Source organism: Myodes glareolus, chromosome 12 (assembly GCF_982192425.1).
Source record: "Myodes glareolus chromosome 12, mMyoGla1.1, whole genome shotgun sequence".
NCBI classification, from domain to species: Eukaryota; Metazoa; Chordata; class Mammalia; order Rodentia; family Cricetidae; genus Myodes; species Myodes glareolus.
In genome coordinates, this window is record NC_142037.1 from 18,496,823 (window position 1) to 18,509,981 (window position 13,159).

At 44.3% G+C, this 13,159-nt stretch overlaps 1 protein-coding gene across 39 annotated transcripts in view; it reads right to left on the bottom strand.

Moving 5' to 3' along the window:
• Positions 1 to 13,159, bottom strand: part of LOC146892254 (uncharacterized) — a 68,111-nt gene that overhangs the window by 17,021 nt on the left and 37,931 nt on the right. For 4 of the 39 annotated variants that reach the window (XR_015739426.1, XR_015739421.1, XR_015739422.1 and 1 more), the window contains 2 exons: positions 10,339 to 10,443; positions 4,521 to 9,883 (listed from right to left, as the gene is read on the bottom strand). The exons of 10 other annotated variants lie outside the window; for them this stretch is intronic. The gene's annotated coding sequence lies outside the window, so the exon portion shown is untranslated. Of the gene's footprint in view, positions 1 to 4,520; positions 9,884 to 10,338; positions 10,444 to 13,159 lie in introns of those variants that run through there. 25 more of the 39 variants (XR_015739428.1, XR_015739401.1, XR_015739411.1 and 22 more) reach the window with 20 other exon arrangements.

Sequence of the window (13,159 nt, forward strand, 5' to 3'; positions counted from 1 at the left end):
AAGGTAAAGGAAATGACTCCTTTCAGCAGACGCAAACTGGTTTCAGGAGTTCCTGAGGAACGCTGGATTTTAAGTAACCACCAGAAATCCTCCGAAAGTCCAGGCTGAACTCAGTTCTGGATATTTGTACGGCCTCCTGGAGTTGGAGGAATCAGAGTTTTCTTTGAACCTAACAGTTACCACCTGGATGGCTCAAAGCATAAGGTCCATAACCCATACTCCTACCAGACAAGATTGTAAGGTTTGGCAATTCCCTCCCAGAAGATAAGGGGATAGCATCACCTCCTACCACTACATCAAGTCTCAAGACTTCCTGAAAACCACCGGGGAAACTACAGAACACAGTTCCTTTGCACACAAGCACAGGCCTGGGAGAACGACCCCTCCTCCACCTCCGGGCATGGATATTCTGCTCACCTTCACAGCTTGATTTTGAGAGATGAAGAAGTTGGTAAGTTGAAGAAAATCACACGGAATTGACTTGTGTGTCCTAGACAAGGCCAAATTCTGTGAATGAAGACATCCTCACACTCAGGGGATACAGTGAGTTCTCTGCTGACTCAGGTGAGCAAGCTTTCTCTTGTTTAACAATCACCAAGAACAAGGGCAGACACTGCCTGGTGTCATAAGAAAATGAAATCCATGTGTGCTGATCACAGTGTGACCAGAAGCACTCTGAAGATGCCGCATCTGATCACAGTGTGACGGGAAGTTGAACACAATGTGACCGGAAGCACTCTGAAGCTGCCACATCTGATCACAATGTAACCAGAAGCACACTGAAGATACCACATCTGATCACAGTGTGACCAGAAGTATTCTGAAGATGCTGCATTTAAAATGAAGGACCTGCCAGCTGTGTGGCCATGACAGGCTAGAGCACTGTGGTTGGAGCAACGAAACATGGCAGGTCAAGAGCCACAGTGGTCTTGAGCTATGTTTTGCAACTTTCAAAAATCATCTGATACAACTCTTGGAACATATCACCAAACTTAACAGATCCCTAGCCTCCACCAAACCTGAAGTTCAGTCCAAATCCCAAGGAAGACACCTTCACACACACACACAGCTCTCCTACCTGCTGCCTCCGCTGATGTATTAAAAGTGACCTTCTGCACAGTAGAACATGTCATTTAGAGTAATGGGAATTCATGTTTCAGAATGTTTTTCTTAGAATAAATTATTTTCTTATTTCCTTTAAAAAATGTTATTTGACACAGAATCAATATTTGTACAGTAAATGGAGAACAGTGGCTTTAAATGAACACAAATTTTATTTTTTTATTCAAATAAGTAACACTTTGCATGCACATCTAGGCCTATGAAAGATCAGAGACTTAGCAAGGCCTGAAAATGTAGCTCAGGGGTAGAATGCTGGCTCCAGGCCCCGAGTTTGCACACCAGCACACAAACAAAATCAGAAACGATGCAATACACCTAACTGTGTGCCTGCTAAACCTCTATTGGAACCGCATAAAGTCGCTGACAATTTTAAAGGTTTTAATAGGATAATGTCTCTGAGAATGTTCTGACTCGTGATTAATTGTTTACTCTCCAATACTGTCAATGTTTTCACATAGTAAAGAGCACTGATTAAAATAAACATATAATTCTTCTTGGATAATTCTATCAAGCCGACCTTTCGAAAATTCAATTCTATTTTAGGGTAAGCCAAAGTATTTAAGAAAAATACGTGATGCTTGACATAACAGGTTTTTTTTTTTAATTATGAAAAGAAAAAAGAGATTAATTTCAAGAAAGGCTAGCTAGCTAATGTTATTCAAGTTTGATTGGCCGGAACAATCCTATTAGCTTTCAGTAAGAGAGTTGAGTACTAACAGGGCTATGTGCATGTCATTAGCCTTTCTGACAGCTTGAATATGTGATGAAACTTTGGACCTACCTGGGTAAGACTTTCTGAAAATCACACAGGATTTTCAGAGGGAAACCCTGCTGTGCCCTTACCCTCACTACTGACTGGCCATAGAGGAGATGTCCTCTGTGAGTAGAGAAACCACACACAAAAAAATTAAACTAATAGATCAGCCACAGGCCTGTTGGAGCAGTCAAGGAGTTAGGGAATCGATTCGCAGAGTAGCTTGAACCTTTCCAGCGCTAACCTGTCCTCAAGTGCTTGTCATTGATTCCTTAAAAAGGAACCCCGCACAGAAGGGGTCAGAGAGATGGCTCAGCTGTTAAGGGCATGGGCTGCTCCTTCAGAGGACCTGGGTTCGGGTCCCACCACCACAGAAAGATCACAGCCGTCTATAACTCCAGTTCCACAGAACCCAACACCCTCTTCTGGCCTCCTCAGGCAATCGGCACACACACGGTACAGAGACATACATGTAGGCAAAACATCTGTATGAAATAAAATAATGAACCAGAAGGAAAACAAAAGAAGCAGAAGAGCCCTTGAGTTCTTCGTTGTTGGGTTAAAGGCTTTAAACTGGCCACAAAGCTAGAGAGCAAACTGAAGACAGTAAATACAGTTGGCTGTCCATTCCTGGTCCCGAGAGAACTGGAGCTAACAGATAGATAAGCTTAAGGTCATAAATGCAGGTAATTATCTCCTACCTCAATCACCCATCCCAGTTTTCAGGAAGCACAGAGCAGCCTTTGACTGCAAAGTTAAACCAACGGTGACAGAATGAGGTTCATGATTTCTTCTTCCGCTGGCTGGAGAAGGTGGGGTGCTGTTCCCATGCCCAGATTCACATCCTTCTGGGTAGAACAGTTTCCACGCACTCTTCCATAACAGAGACAACCGGTCCAGTACTCGGGGCAGTTGGCTCTTTGTTCTTGCCCTGTCTTCTCGCCTTGCCGTTATCTCAAGGTGTGCTTTGTTCTGGGACTTGAACTTCAGCAAAAGCTCACTGAACCTCTTTTCTGACTCACGCTTCATTTGTTGTCAGGAGAGGTGGGTAAGGGAAGGTGTGCCTTACCGTAGGCCACCTGACCCAAGAACTAAGATAATCTTCCGGTGGAAAAATTTCACTCCCTGTCTAAAGCAACACTGGTAGTGTTGGATTCTGATAGCCACGCCTTACAGCCAGGGCCATGACCGTGGCTTTGATGTGACAGTGGCTGAATAGTGGTCTCTTGAGACCTGAAACTCACTTCATGTCTTCCTTCTACGTGGAAAGTTGACAGTGGCCTCCACAAGAGCTACTGCCTGTAATCCCCTCTGTGCCTGGATTTCTGCGCTCTCTCCTCTGTTCACCCCTAAGCCCTGAGGAGTCCGAAGAACAAAGTTCTGCTAACTTCTGAAGAAGGACATTCAGACGGGAGAATTGTAAAATCACTTAGCACAGCCTGAATTCCAAAGACCACACGGTGACGACTGGTTGTGGACTAGATAGAAAGAAGCATTTATCTGGCTCTAAGGTTTCTGGTTCTGGACGTGTAATAGGCCACTTGCTAACACAGAAAATACAGGGGTCTTTGACGCTGGTGAGCAGGGTCAGAGAGTCTGAGAGTTTACTGTCTCCTGAGTGGAGAAGTGGCAGATGTAAATCAGTGTCTAACAATAGGAGCCTCAGTCCTGGATTGGAGCCTTGGTGACTCAGTGTGAAGACTGGACAAGAAGGGAGACCATGAAGGAAGGAGTCTCGAGGGAAGCGGGAGGTGGCTAGGATGAAGAGCGAGAAAAGCTACTTGTAAGCCCTCCATCAGGATATAAAAGGGCTACATAAACTATCTTAAGATGCTTATATGTTCATCCAAGACCCCATGTGCCTGGGCAAGAGAATGCTTTAGTGCAGGAAACATAGAGGTTTTCCTAGAGGCATATCTGCTTTTAAGAAATAAATTGCCTCATTCATTCAAAAGGTTCATAAAAGAAAAGTAAGTAAGCTTTGTAGTCAGAAAGTAGATCAAATTTGGGGACAGAATTGGGAATTAATATAAAAGGGAGTTTCTTTTTGAAGCAATGAAAATATTCCAATACTATATCTGCCTGTTTTCTGTTGCTAATCAACAATTCTGTTTCTACTCTGGACTTCATCACCCACCACTTTACAAGGTGTGGGAACAAAATAGGGTACAGGGTTTTTTATCATCTTACAGTTTGGGCTGGCACTGAGAAAGAAAAATTTTTCAGCTTCTCCCAGCCCTAATATTGTAGAGTTTACAGAAAAGATGAAACAAATATACAGTCAATTTAACTGAGACACAAGGTATCAGAGTTATTAAAATAACCTTGATCTAGGGGCAGTCCTCTCTGGTACCAGGCCTTCCCCGCATGGATATCCTGGATATGTTTTAACTCTTTAAGGTCCCTACAGTATTACAGAAAATATTAACAGTGGGAGGTTGATTCTATCTCATGGTTCCTGTTCTGGAGGAAGCTCCACATGAGCCCCTGACACCCATATACCCAAAGAGTCTGGGACAATTAGGTGGAAACCCCATCTTTCTCTTTCTCCCCAGATTCTGCCCCCCTCAGTCCACCAAACAGCGCCCCCCCTCAGAAAGCCCACCAATTGTTAGCCCCTCCCCACGGCTGCTCAAGACCACATCCATAGGCTACTTAAGACCTGGCCACCATATTTTGTGTGTTTCCTCTCCCTCCTTCCTTATGGTCACGCAGGAGTGCTTTGTTCTGTTCACCAAATTTGGATTTATTAATTTGGCTTGATTGTCTTATTACATCAGAGGTGACGGGTATTCAAACCTTATCAGTTCCAAAGGGTCATGGCTGAGCATCACCTCTGGAGCCTAGTTTACTGGAAGAGACTGGAAACAGAGATTCCATGGTGAGAGACAAGGAGAACCCAAAGGATACACAGATCTCTCTACTTCATTCAAGTTGTCAGAGTTCAGTCGTGGAGGATCCATTCAAGTGACTTTCTTTACTGCTAATTTCTGCTCTTACAGTTCTACTTTTAAAGACTATGCTAAGATTAAACTTCCCGCCTTTTAGTAAAAAAGTAACTTTCAGTGAATGAAGACTCGGGGAACACACTCCAATGGTATCCAAATTATGGCTCTGACTTACTGTGATGGTTTCATTACTAGCAAATTTACACACACACACACACACACACACACACACACACACGCACACACACACACACATAGACACACACACACACACAGACACACACACAGACACACACAGACACACACACGCACACACACACACAAAAACTGAATTCCTGGTCACGGTGGCTCATGCCTGAAAATCCCAGCACTCAGGATAATAGAAGAAGAACTACCATATGTTCAAAGCCAACTTAGTCTAGACCAGCCAAAGAGACCTGTGGGGTTTTAATGAGAGTGTCCCTCATAGGTCATGTTTGCTTCCTTACAAAACTTGGGGTGGCTTCCATAATTGGCAAGTACCATAGTGGACAAAGTGGTCCACAGTATAATGTGAAAAATGGACCTAGTCTAGCAAATTGTCACAGTTTGTGCTAGGGAGGAATTATTTTAAAAATCAACTTTGCATCATCAATGTCAAAGTGGGGCTTTGAGAGAGAATGGCCCCAGAGGCTCATACGTTTAAATGCCTGGTCCAAAGCTGGTGAAACTGTATGGGAGGGAGTAGGAGGGGTGGTCTTGTTGGAGTGGGTGTGTCACTGGGAGTGGGCTTTGAGGTTTCAAGAGACTTGCACCATTTCCAGGGTCTCTCTGCCTCCTGCAGACACAGTTTCTCTTTAGGAGTTTTCATTCACATTACCTTGGGAATCAAGGCTTCCTTTCATGAGTTCTTAGCTTTGTTAATAAAAGAACTTAGAACTGGACTCAGAAGAAAGCACAAGAAAATTTTGATTAGAATTTGGAAGGAAAAAAAAATAAACAGGGCAAACAAGCTGTTAACTTAAGTTACTTCCCAGAATAGGAAGACGGGGAAGAAAAGAGAGAAGACCGGGCCTTTTGCAACAGAGGCTGGCAAGCAATGGCATGGCAGAAGGGGGTGGGAGCTTCGGGGAAGGAGCAAGTCGGCGCAGGGCATCATAGGAAGCACATTCAGACTTCGGTCAGTATCCAGAAGGAAAAGAAAGAGAAATGAAGACAAAGGCGAAGTCACACTTTTCTTAGATGGGCAGGCTGCACGGCAGCGCCCTAGCAGGGGCTCTATGTGCAACTGAATCAAAGGGGAAGGAAAAAGTACATTCGCTCACTACGGAGATAATTAATCCGCCCCTCTCCTTAGCATGTCTTCAGGTGACTCAGATTTCAGGGGGTGTGGGAAACCTTAGACAATAGTGTGTAAAATTCTGGGTCTCCCATACCTAGGTTCTATTCTTTAGATTTGTGGCAAGTAGCTCCACCATAACGGGCCTCAGCAAAGCCCGAGGACTTTCACCTTTCCATAGGGTAATTAAATTCTAAGGAGTGTGACAGAGCTGCAAGGAGAGGCGGTGATGGGGACAAAAGTCTCCTTTAACCTGCTGCGACACATCCTAAGCAAAACTAGATTGCTCAGTGCCCAAACACCACAAGAACTAGAGGATTTTGATGGGTTTCACTCAGGTGTCAAATGCCTCCTCAGTTACTAGGAGTCCAGTCTACTCACAGGGCCATAGCCTCCGCTGATTAGCTCAGTGTTAGGTATAATCTTAAGAGGAGCCTCTCTGCCGATGCAAATGATTCCAACCAGACCATGTTTAATAAATGCAGCGCTCTTGGGTGGCCGGGACAGCATGGCGAGAAGGAGAGAGGGGGAACCCACGCAAAACCCCGGAAATCACGTGTTCCTTTTTTCAGGGCGAGCCTAAATAGTCTGTGGGAGTAGTCCTGACCCTCCCTGGGGAGGGATCAGCGCTTGGCGGGCTTCCGGAGGTGGAGTCCGGACCAAGGCAGCTCCCAGAGGGGAGGAGCTTAGCATGGATGCCAGGGACTGGGGTGACGCTTCCAATCATTCACCACCTACAGGAGGAAGAACAGCTCTAGAAAGGAAACAAATGCAGAGACTTCGATGCCTACGATGTCATAATAGATAACCATGCACGGGCAAGGGACCTAGAAGTCTACTTCCATAAGCCATCCAGGATGTAGTGTGAGGGTTACAGTTATGTTTTAAATTTAAATTACTGTGCTTAAGAGAGTCATAAAACAAACAAACAAACAAACAAACAAACAAAAAAGCCTCCCACTTGCCCAAGGATAGATAACTTCCTGGAATTCTGGGGCTGTTGTTCCTGTCAGATAACAAGCCACTTGTTTTCATTTCATAAACAAAGTTGATTTCCTCAACTACTCAGGACGGGCTTGATCACAGGTAGGCAAGAGGTGTGTAGGTAGGGAGTAAGTTAGGATGTATGTTTGCCCCAATCGGTTAAAGGCGGGAAGTACATATCCTAGTAGGTTTTGCCTTTACAAGCAGTGAACTAATAAAATCAACGGCCATTCTCTGGGCATCCTGGGTAATAGCCTGGCCAGTGTCCATTGTCCTGGCCAGTATTTAATAAAGCTTGCTTCAAATTTGGCTCAAAAATTGTGGTAGTGGTCTTATTCTCACTGGTGAGATTAACAGTAGCTTAAGTAGATTTGTTTATATCTCCTGATTGTAACTCTCTCTGATTCCCCCCAGCTCTGCCTAACCTCTCTGTGACTCAGTACCCTCTAGTCCTAGTAACTGTAAACAGATTCTCAGATGAATACCTTCCTATTATGGTATTGTTTACCAATCATATATGTTCCTCACAAATCTCCTCAGCATGGGATAATTTTGTCTGTTTAACTGAACTCATGGGAATTTCTGAGAAAGCTTGAATCAGACACTAACCCAAATCAGATTGAAGAATGTTAGATTTAGTCAGGCAGTGGTGGCACACGCCTTTAATCCCACACTTGGGAGGCAGAGGCAGGTGAATCTCTGAGTTTGAGGCCAGCCTGGTCTACAGAGGGAGTTCCAGGACAGCCAGAACTACACAGAGAAACCCTGTCTTGAAAAAGAGAGGGAGAGTGGAGAAAGAAAAGAGAGGGGAAAAAAAGTTAGATTTTTTGAGGCTGTGTAAAAAGACAAAAGGCAGAAAAGAAGTCTGACCTCAACAGGCTGGGTTCTTTCTTTCAAACAACAAACCCTCTGCAGTAAGATAAGGGGCGGGGGGAGAGATGTGCTGGAAGGAGGGTTGGCTGCAACTCTTTATAGGGGTGGGGTAAGAGTATGTTTGCAGAGGGAGCTGGGGAAGGTCCTCCTTCTCTCTTCCCTTGAACTGTCAGCTTCAAGCAAGACGTCTTGGGGAAACGGGTGGATCTCTGCAAACATTTCTTCCTGGGCTGACTGAGCAAGGTCATTTGTAGGAATCCTGTCTTGTGACTGGAGGCATTCTATCAAAGAGAAGCTAGTGTGGCTGAATCAATCTCAAAACCAAAAGAAAACCAGCCTGGTCCCGCAGGAGGATCAGGGATGACGTGACCAACTGTAGTCAGGAAGTTCCAGCTTAGAAGGAAGAGTTCTGAGTACAAACACTGTCCTGCTGTGTTCTCCTGCATCTGAAGTGAAATGAAGGAGATGCATAGTCCTTTACCTGCTTCGAGTTTCCTGAAGGTGAGGCAGTTTCTAGAAAGATCTACAATTCTAGGAAAGCAGAGTGGGATAAGGTGTGAACGTAATGACGTAACCTAGAAATAGTATTGCATGGAACTGAGTTCCAAGGATACTCCAGAATTTAACAAGGGAACAATTCATTCCTCCAGTGAATTACAGGTATAGGATAAGAGGACAGTAAACTGAGTGTGGCTCCCAACAGGCTCTTCAGGAAAATGGAGTCACCACTCCCTTGATGGAACCACAGAAATATGGTCATAGTCTATATGTGAACATAACCATGGGCAGTAATGAATAATGGTTTGGGGATGCTTCCAGAGATAAGAACAGGAGTGGACACTGGACAGGCAGCAGAGGACAGAGACCCCAAATGCAGCAACTGCAGGGATGTTCTTGGTTCATTGACAGGAATGTCGGAAGGGAGTTCTGGTTTCTTACCTCCCCCTATATTAGTACCCTTTCCTGGAGCTATACCTGAGGAAAGGACCTAACACTCCAGTTCAGACATTAACCTCTTCTTGTCAGCAGAAACAGCCCAGCAGCCGCTGCCTTCCGAGAGCTCTCAAGTTCGGTTCCCAGCAACCACACGAGGCGGCTCACAGCCACCTGTAACTCCAGTCCCAGGGGCTCAGATGTTCTCTCCTGGCCTTCATGTGTAGACACACACAAGAGACACATGACTAAAAATAAAACAAACTTTGTTCTTCTGCTCTAGCGAACAGCATCAGAACTGTATTTCTAGATGCTCATCGTGAAAATGGGTTATATCTAGTACCCAATTTCAGCTTGTCTACTGAATGATTGTCGGCTTACCTCTTCAGAGGGGGTGATGGTACCGCAGTGGCAGAGGCCCACTAAGGAAAAACTAGTTCCCTTTTTTAAAAAATTTTTATTGCTTTATAAATAATGCCATTCAAAAATTCCACTTCCTCCCCTCTTCCCATTTCTCTCCCGCTCCCCTACTTCCCCTCCAGTCCTAAGAGAGGGCAGGGTATCCTGCCTTGTGGGAGTCCAAGGCCCTCCCCACTCCATCCAGGCCTAGGAAGGTGAGTATCCGAACAGACTAGGATCCCAAAAAGCCAGTACATGCAGTAGAAACAAGTCCCAGTGCCATTATCAATGGCTTCTCAGTCAGCCCCCATTGTTAGCCACATTCAGAGAGTCCGGTTTGATCACATGCTCGTTCAGTCCCAGTCCAGCTGGATTTGGTGACCTCCCATTAGATCAAGCACACTGTCTCAGTGGGTGGATCAACCCCTCGTGGTCCTGACTTCCTTGCTCATCTTCTCCCTCCTTCTGCTCTTCATCTGGACCTTGGGAGCTCAGTCCAGTGCTCCGATGTGGGTCTCTGTCTCTATCTCTATCCATCGCCGGACAAAGGTTCTATGGTGATATTCAAGATATTCATCAGTGTGACTATGGGACAAGGCCAGTTCAGGCATCCTCTCCTCTACTGCCCAAGGACCTAGCTGGGGATATCCCCGTGGACACCTGGGAACCCCTCTAGAGCCAAGTCTCTTGACAACCCTAAAATGGCTCCTTTAATTAAGATATCTTCTTCCCTGCTCCCATATCCACCCTTCCTCCATCTCAACCATCCCACTTCCCCAAACTCTCCCCTTCTCCCTTCTCTCTTCCCCTCTCCCCTTCCCCCAATCCCACTCCCACCCCCATGCTCCCAACTTTTGCCTGGCAATCTTGTCTGCTTCCAATTTCCAGGAGGATCTATATATGTTTTTGGGGGGGTTCACCTTTTTATTTAGCCTCTCTAGGATCACAAACTATAGGCTCAAAGTCCTTTATTTATGGCTAGAATCCACTAATGAGTGAGTACATACCATATTCACATTTTTGGGTCTGGGTTATCTCACTCAGGATAGTGTTTTCTATTTCCATCCATTTGCATACAAAATTAAACTAGACCTCCTGAAACTGAGAAGCTTCTGTAAAGCAAAGGACACAGTCATTAAGACAAAAAAAGCAACCTACTAAATGGGAGATGATCTTCACCAACCCCATATCAGACAAAAGTCTGATTTCCAAAATATATAAAGAACTCAAAAAACTAGACATTAAAATTCTAAATAACCCAATTAAAAAATAGGGTACTGAACTGAACAAAGAATTCTCAACAGAAGTTCAAATGGCCAAAAGACACTTAAGGGCATGTTCAACTTCCTTAGTGATCAGGAAAATGCAAATCAAAACAACTTTGAGGGACCATCTTACACCTGTCAGAATGGCTAAGATCAAAAACACCAATGATAACCTATGCTGGAGAGGATGCGGAGTAAGGGGAATACTCATCCATTGTTGGTGGGAATATAAACTTGTGCAACCACTTTGGAAATCAGCGTGGCGGTTTCTCAGGAAATTGGGAGTCAACCTACCTCAAGATCCAGCAATACCACTCTTGGGAATATACCCAAGAGATGCCCAATCATACTACAAAAGCATTTGTTCAGCTATGTTCATAGCAGCATTATTTGTAATAGCCAGAACCTGGAAACAATCTAGATGCCTCTCAATGGATAAAGAAAGTGTGGCACATCTTCACATTAGAGTACTACTCAGTGGTTAAAAAAAAAAAGAGAGAGAAAGAAAAAGAAAACCTGGTTTTTTTCTTGTCAAAGAAAAATTATCTCTAGCCTTTTCAGGGACCTAATTTTCCAAGATACCCAAAACATAAACAAGTTAATCCAGATAGGCAGGTCAAAAACATGGCAAAGAGACCACCCTCAAATCAAGCTGAAGAGATAGGAGGAATAATTACCCCTATAATAAATAAGATAATGTACTTTCCGTTCCTAGAATCCCTGCCCCCAAGTGCCGTTCCTACGAGCTATAAGAGTTAATGTTTTTTCTTCATTTTTGTCTTTTTCTTTCAGATGCTGCCAGAACCTAAATGTGATTTTTCTGACACTCTGAGTTTCCTTATTCTTTCTCTAAAACTCCTCTCCCCACCGTGTGGCTGCCATGCAACAGTTCTTCATGCTGTAGATTTTCCCCTTCTCTTCTCCATTCGCCTCTAATACATTATCTAATTATTCTTTATCAATAAAAAAATCAGGAGTCAAATATTGAAGCAAGAACTTGAATGACCAGAGAAGTGGCAGAGAGGCCACCAGTGACCTCTCTGTTCCTTTTCTGTTGTCTCTTCTGTTCCTCCATCCAAAAGGCTTAGATCCTCTCTAAGCCCAGCCTTACTACTTCCTGTCTCTCCATCTATCCTCAGTTCTCCAAAATCTCTATGACTAATTTTGGTCAGCTAGTGGCTAGCTATGCCCTCTGATTCAAAGCAAGCTTTATTGTCAGAATGCAATCAAAATATCATACAGCATTTCTCCCAGTAGCTCTGAGATTTATAGCTTGCCTGCCTTGGGAATATTCTTCTAAACTCTAAGAAAATTATCCCCTTTGAATAAATTTGGGCTTTACTTGACCTTCAAACTTTTCCTGTCTTTATTCTTTAACTGTTGGAGGAAATGAGCCTGCTTTTACAGTCCTAGGTTTTGGTGAACAAGGATTCCTGGAAAGAAACTGTGCTTGTGAAAGCCAATTGGCTGCTTAGAACTCCAGGGATGTGGGGCGGTTGGATGTTGCAGATCCGCTGCCCACAGATCTGCCGCCCAATTGCAGTGTATCTGCTTCCTAACAAGTCATCCCTTGCCCACCTGTGTGTCAGACCAAACATCTTGATAAACAGTTTTAAAAACAAACAAAACAGAAACTGTTTTCCACCAACCAAAAGCTGAGAATGCTATCAGAAAGCACTGAGGCCCATAGCTGAGATTTCTCCACCCACTGTAAACCTCCTTTCTGGTCTTTCCAACAATGTATTTAAAAAAGATACCTTGATTTGTAATATTCTTTGCTTTGTTACTAGAAAACCTTTGTGAATCTGCTTCCACATTGGAAGACAGAATTTGGGGTAACGTAAATGTGTTCTCACACCATGGTCACTCATATTTGGCTCTTAGACTAAACTACCTCTCATTTCCCATTAAGGTGGGAGCTGAATTTTTACACTGACAATTGTATCACTGACAATTGTATCCAAATACACTCAAGCATACCACTGCCCTTCTTCATAATCATACTTAGAAGCCAAGTTTCTGAACCAAGGGGCCGGAATCATCCTTTCTGTGATTACTAAATAGTAAGGCTGTCATTGTATGATCAAAGAGATGGCTACTCTGAGACCAGATGGAAGGACCACTGCTGAGAGCATTGACAGCAAAGTCACAGTGGTGACAGGGGACAGGGAACCCCTTCTGCCTGGAGAGCGGCCCAAACAGAGCTCAGTGAAGGCAGGGAAAGTTCTCTGACCCAGTCAGGGCAGAAACAGCCATATGCCTTCCCTCCCACAAAGATTCAGCATAGCTCTGAAGCATGGAGAAACTGGAAGCAGACCAGTTTTTATATGATACCACCTTAACTGGGTGTGACCAAGAGAAAGAATTGTCTCTCTAACAATTGTGACCAAATTCCTATCAGGAGGCAACTTAAGGGAGAAAAGGTTTCCTCTGGATCAACAGTCAAGGATATATAGTCATCATGGAAGGGACACTCGGTGACAGGAGTGAGGCATTTGGACCCGTTGTATAAGGGATGTCAGGAAGAAGGGATGAACGCCGCTGCTCACACTTCCTCCTTGCT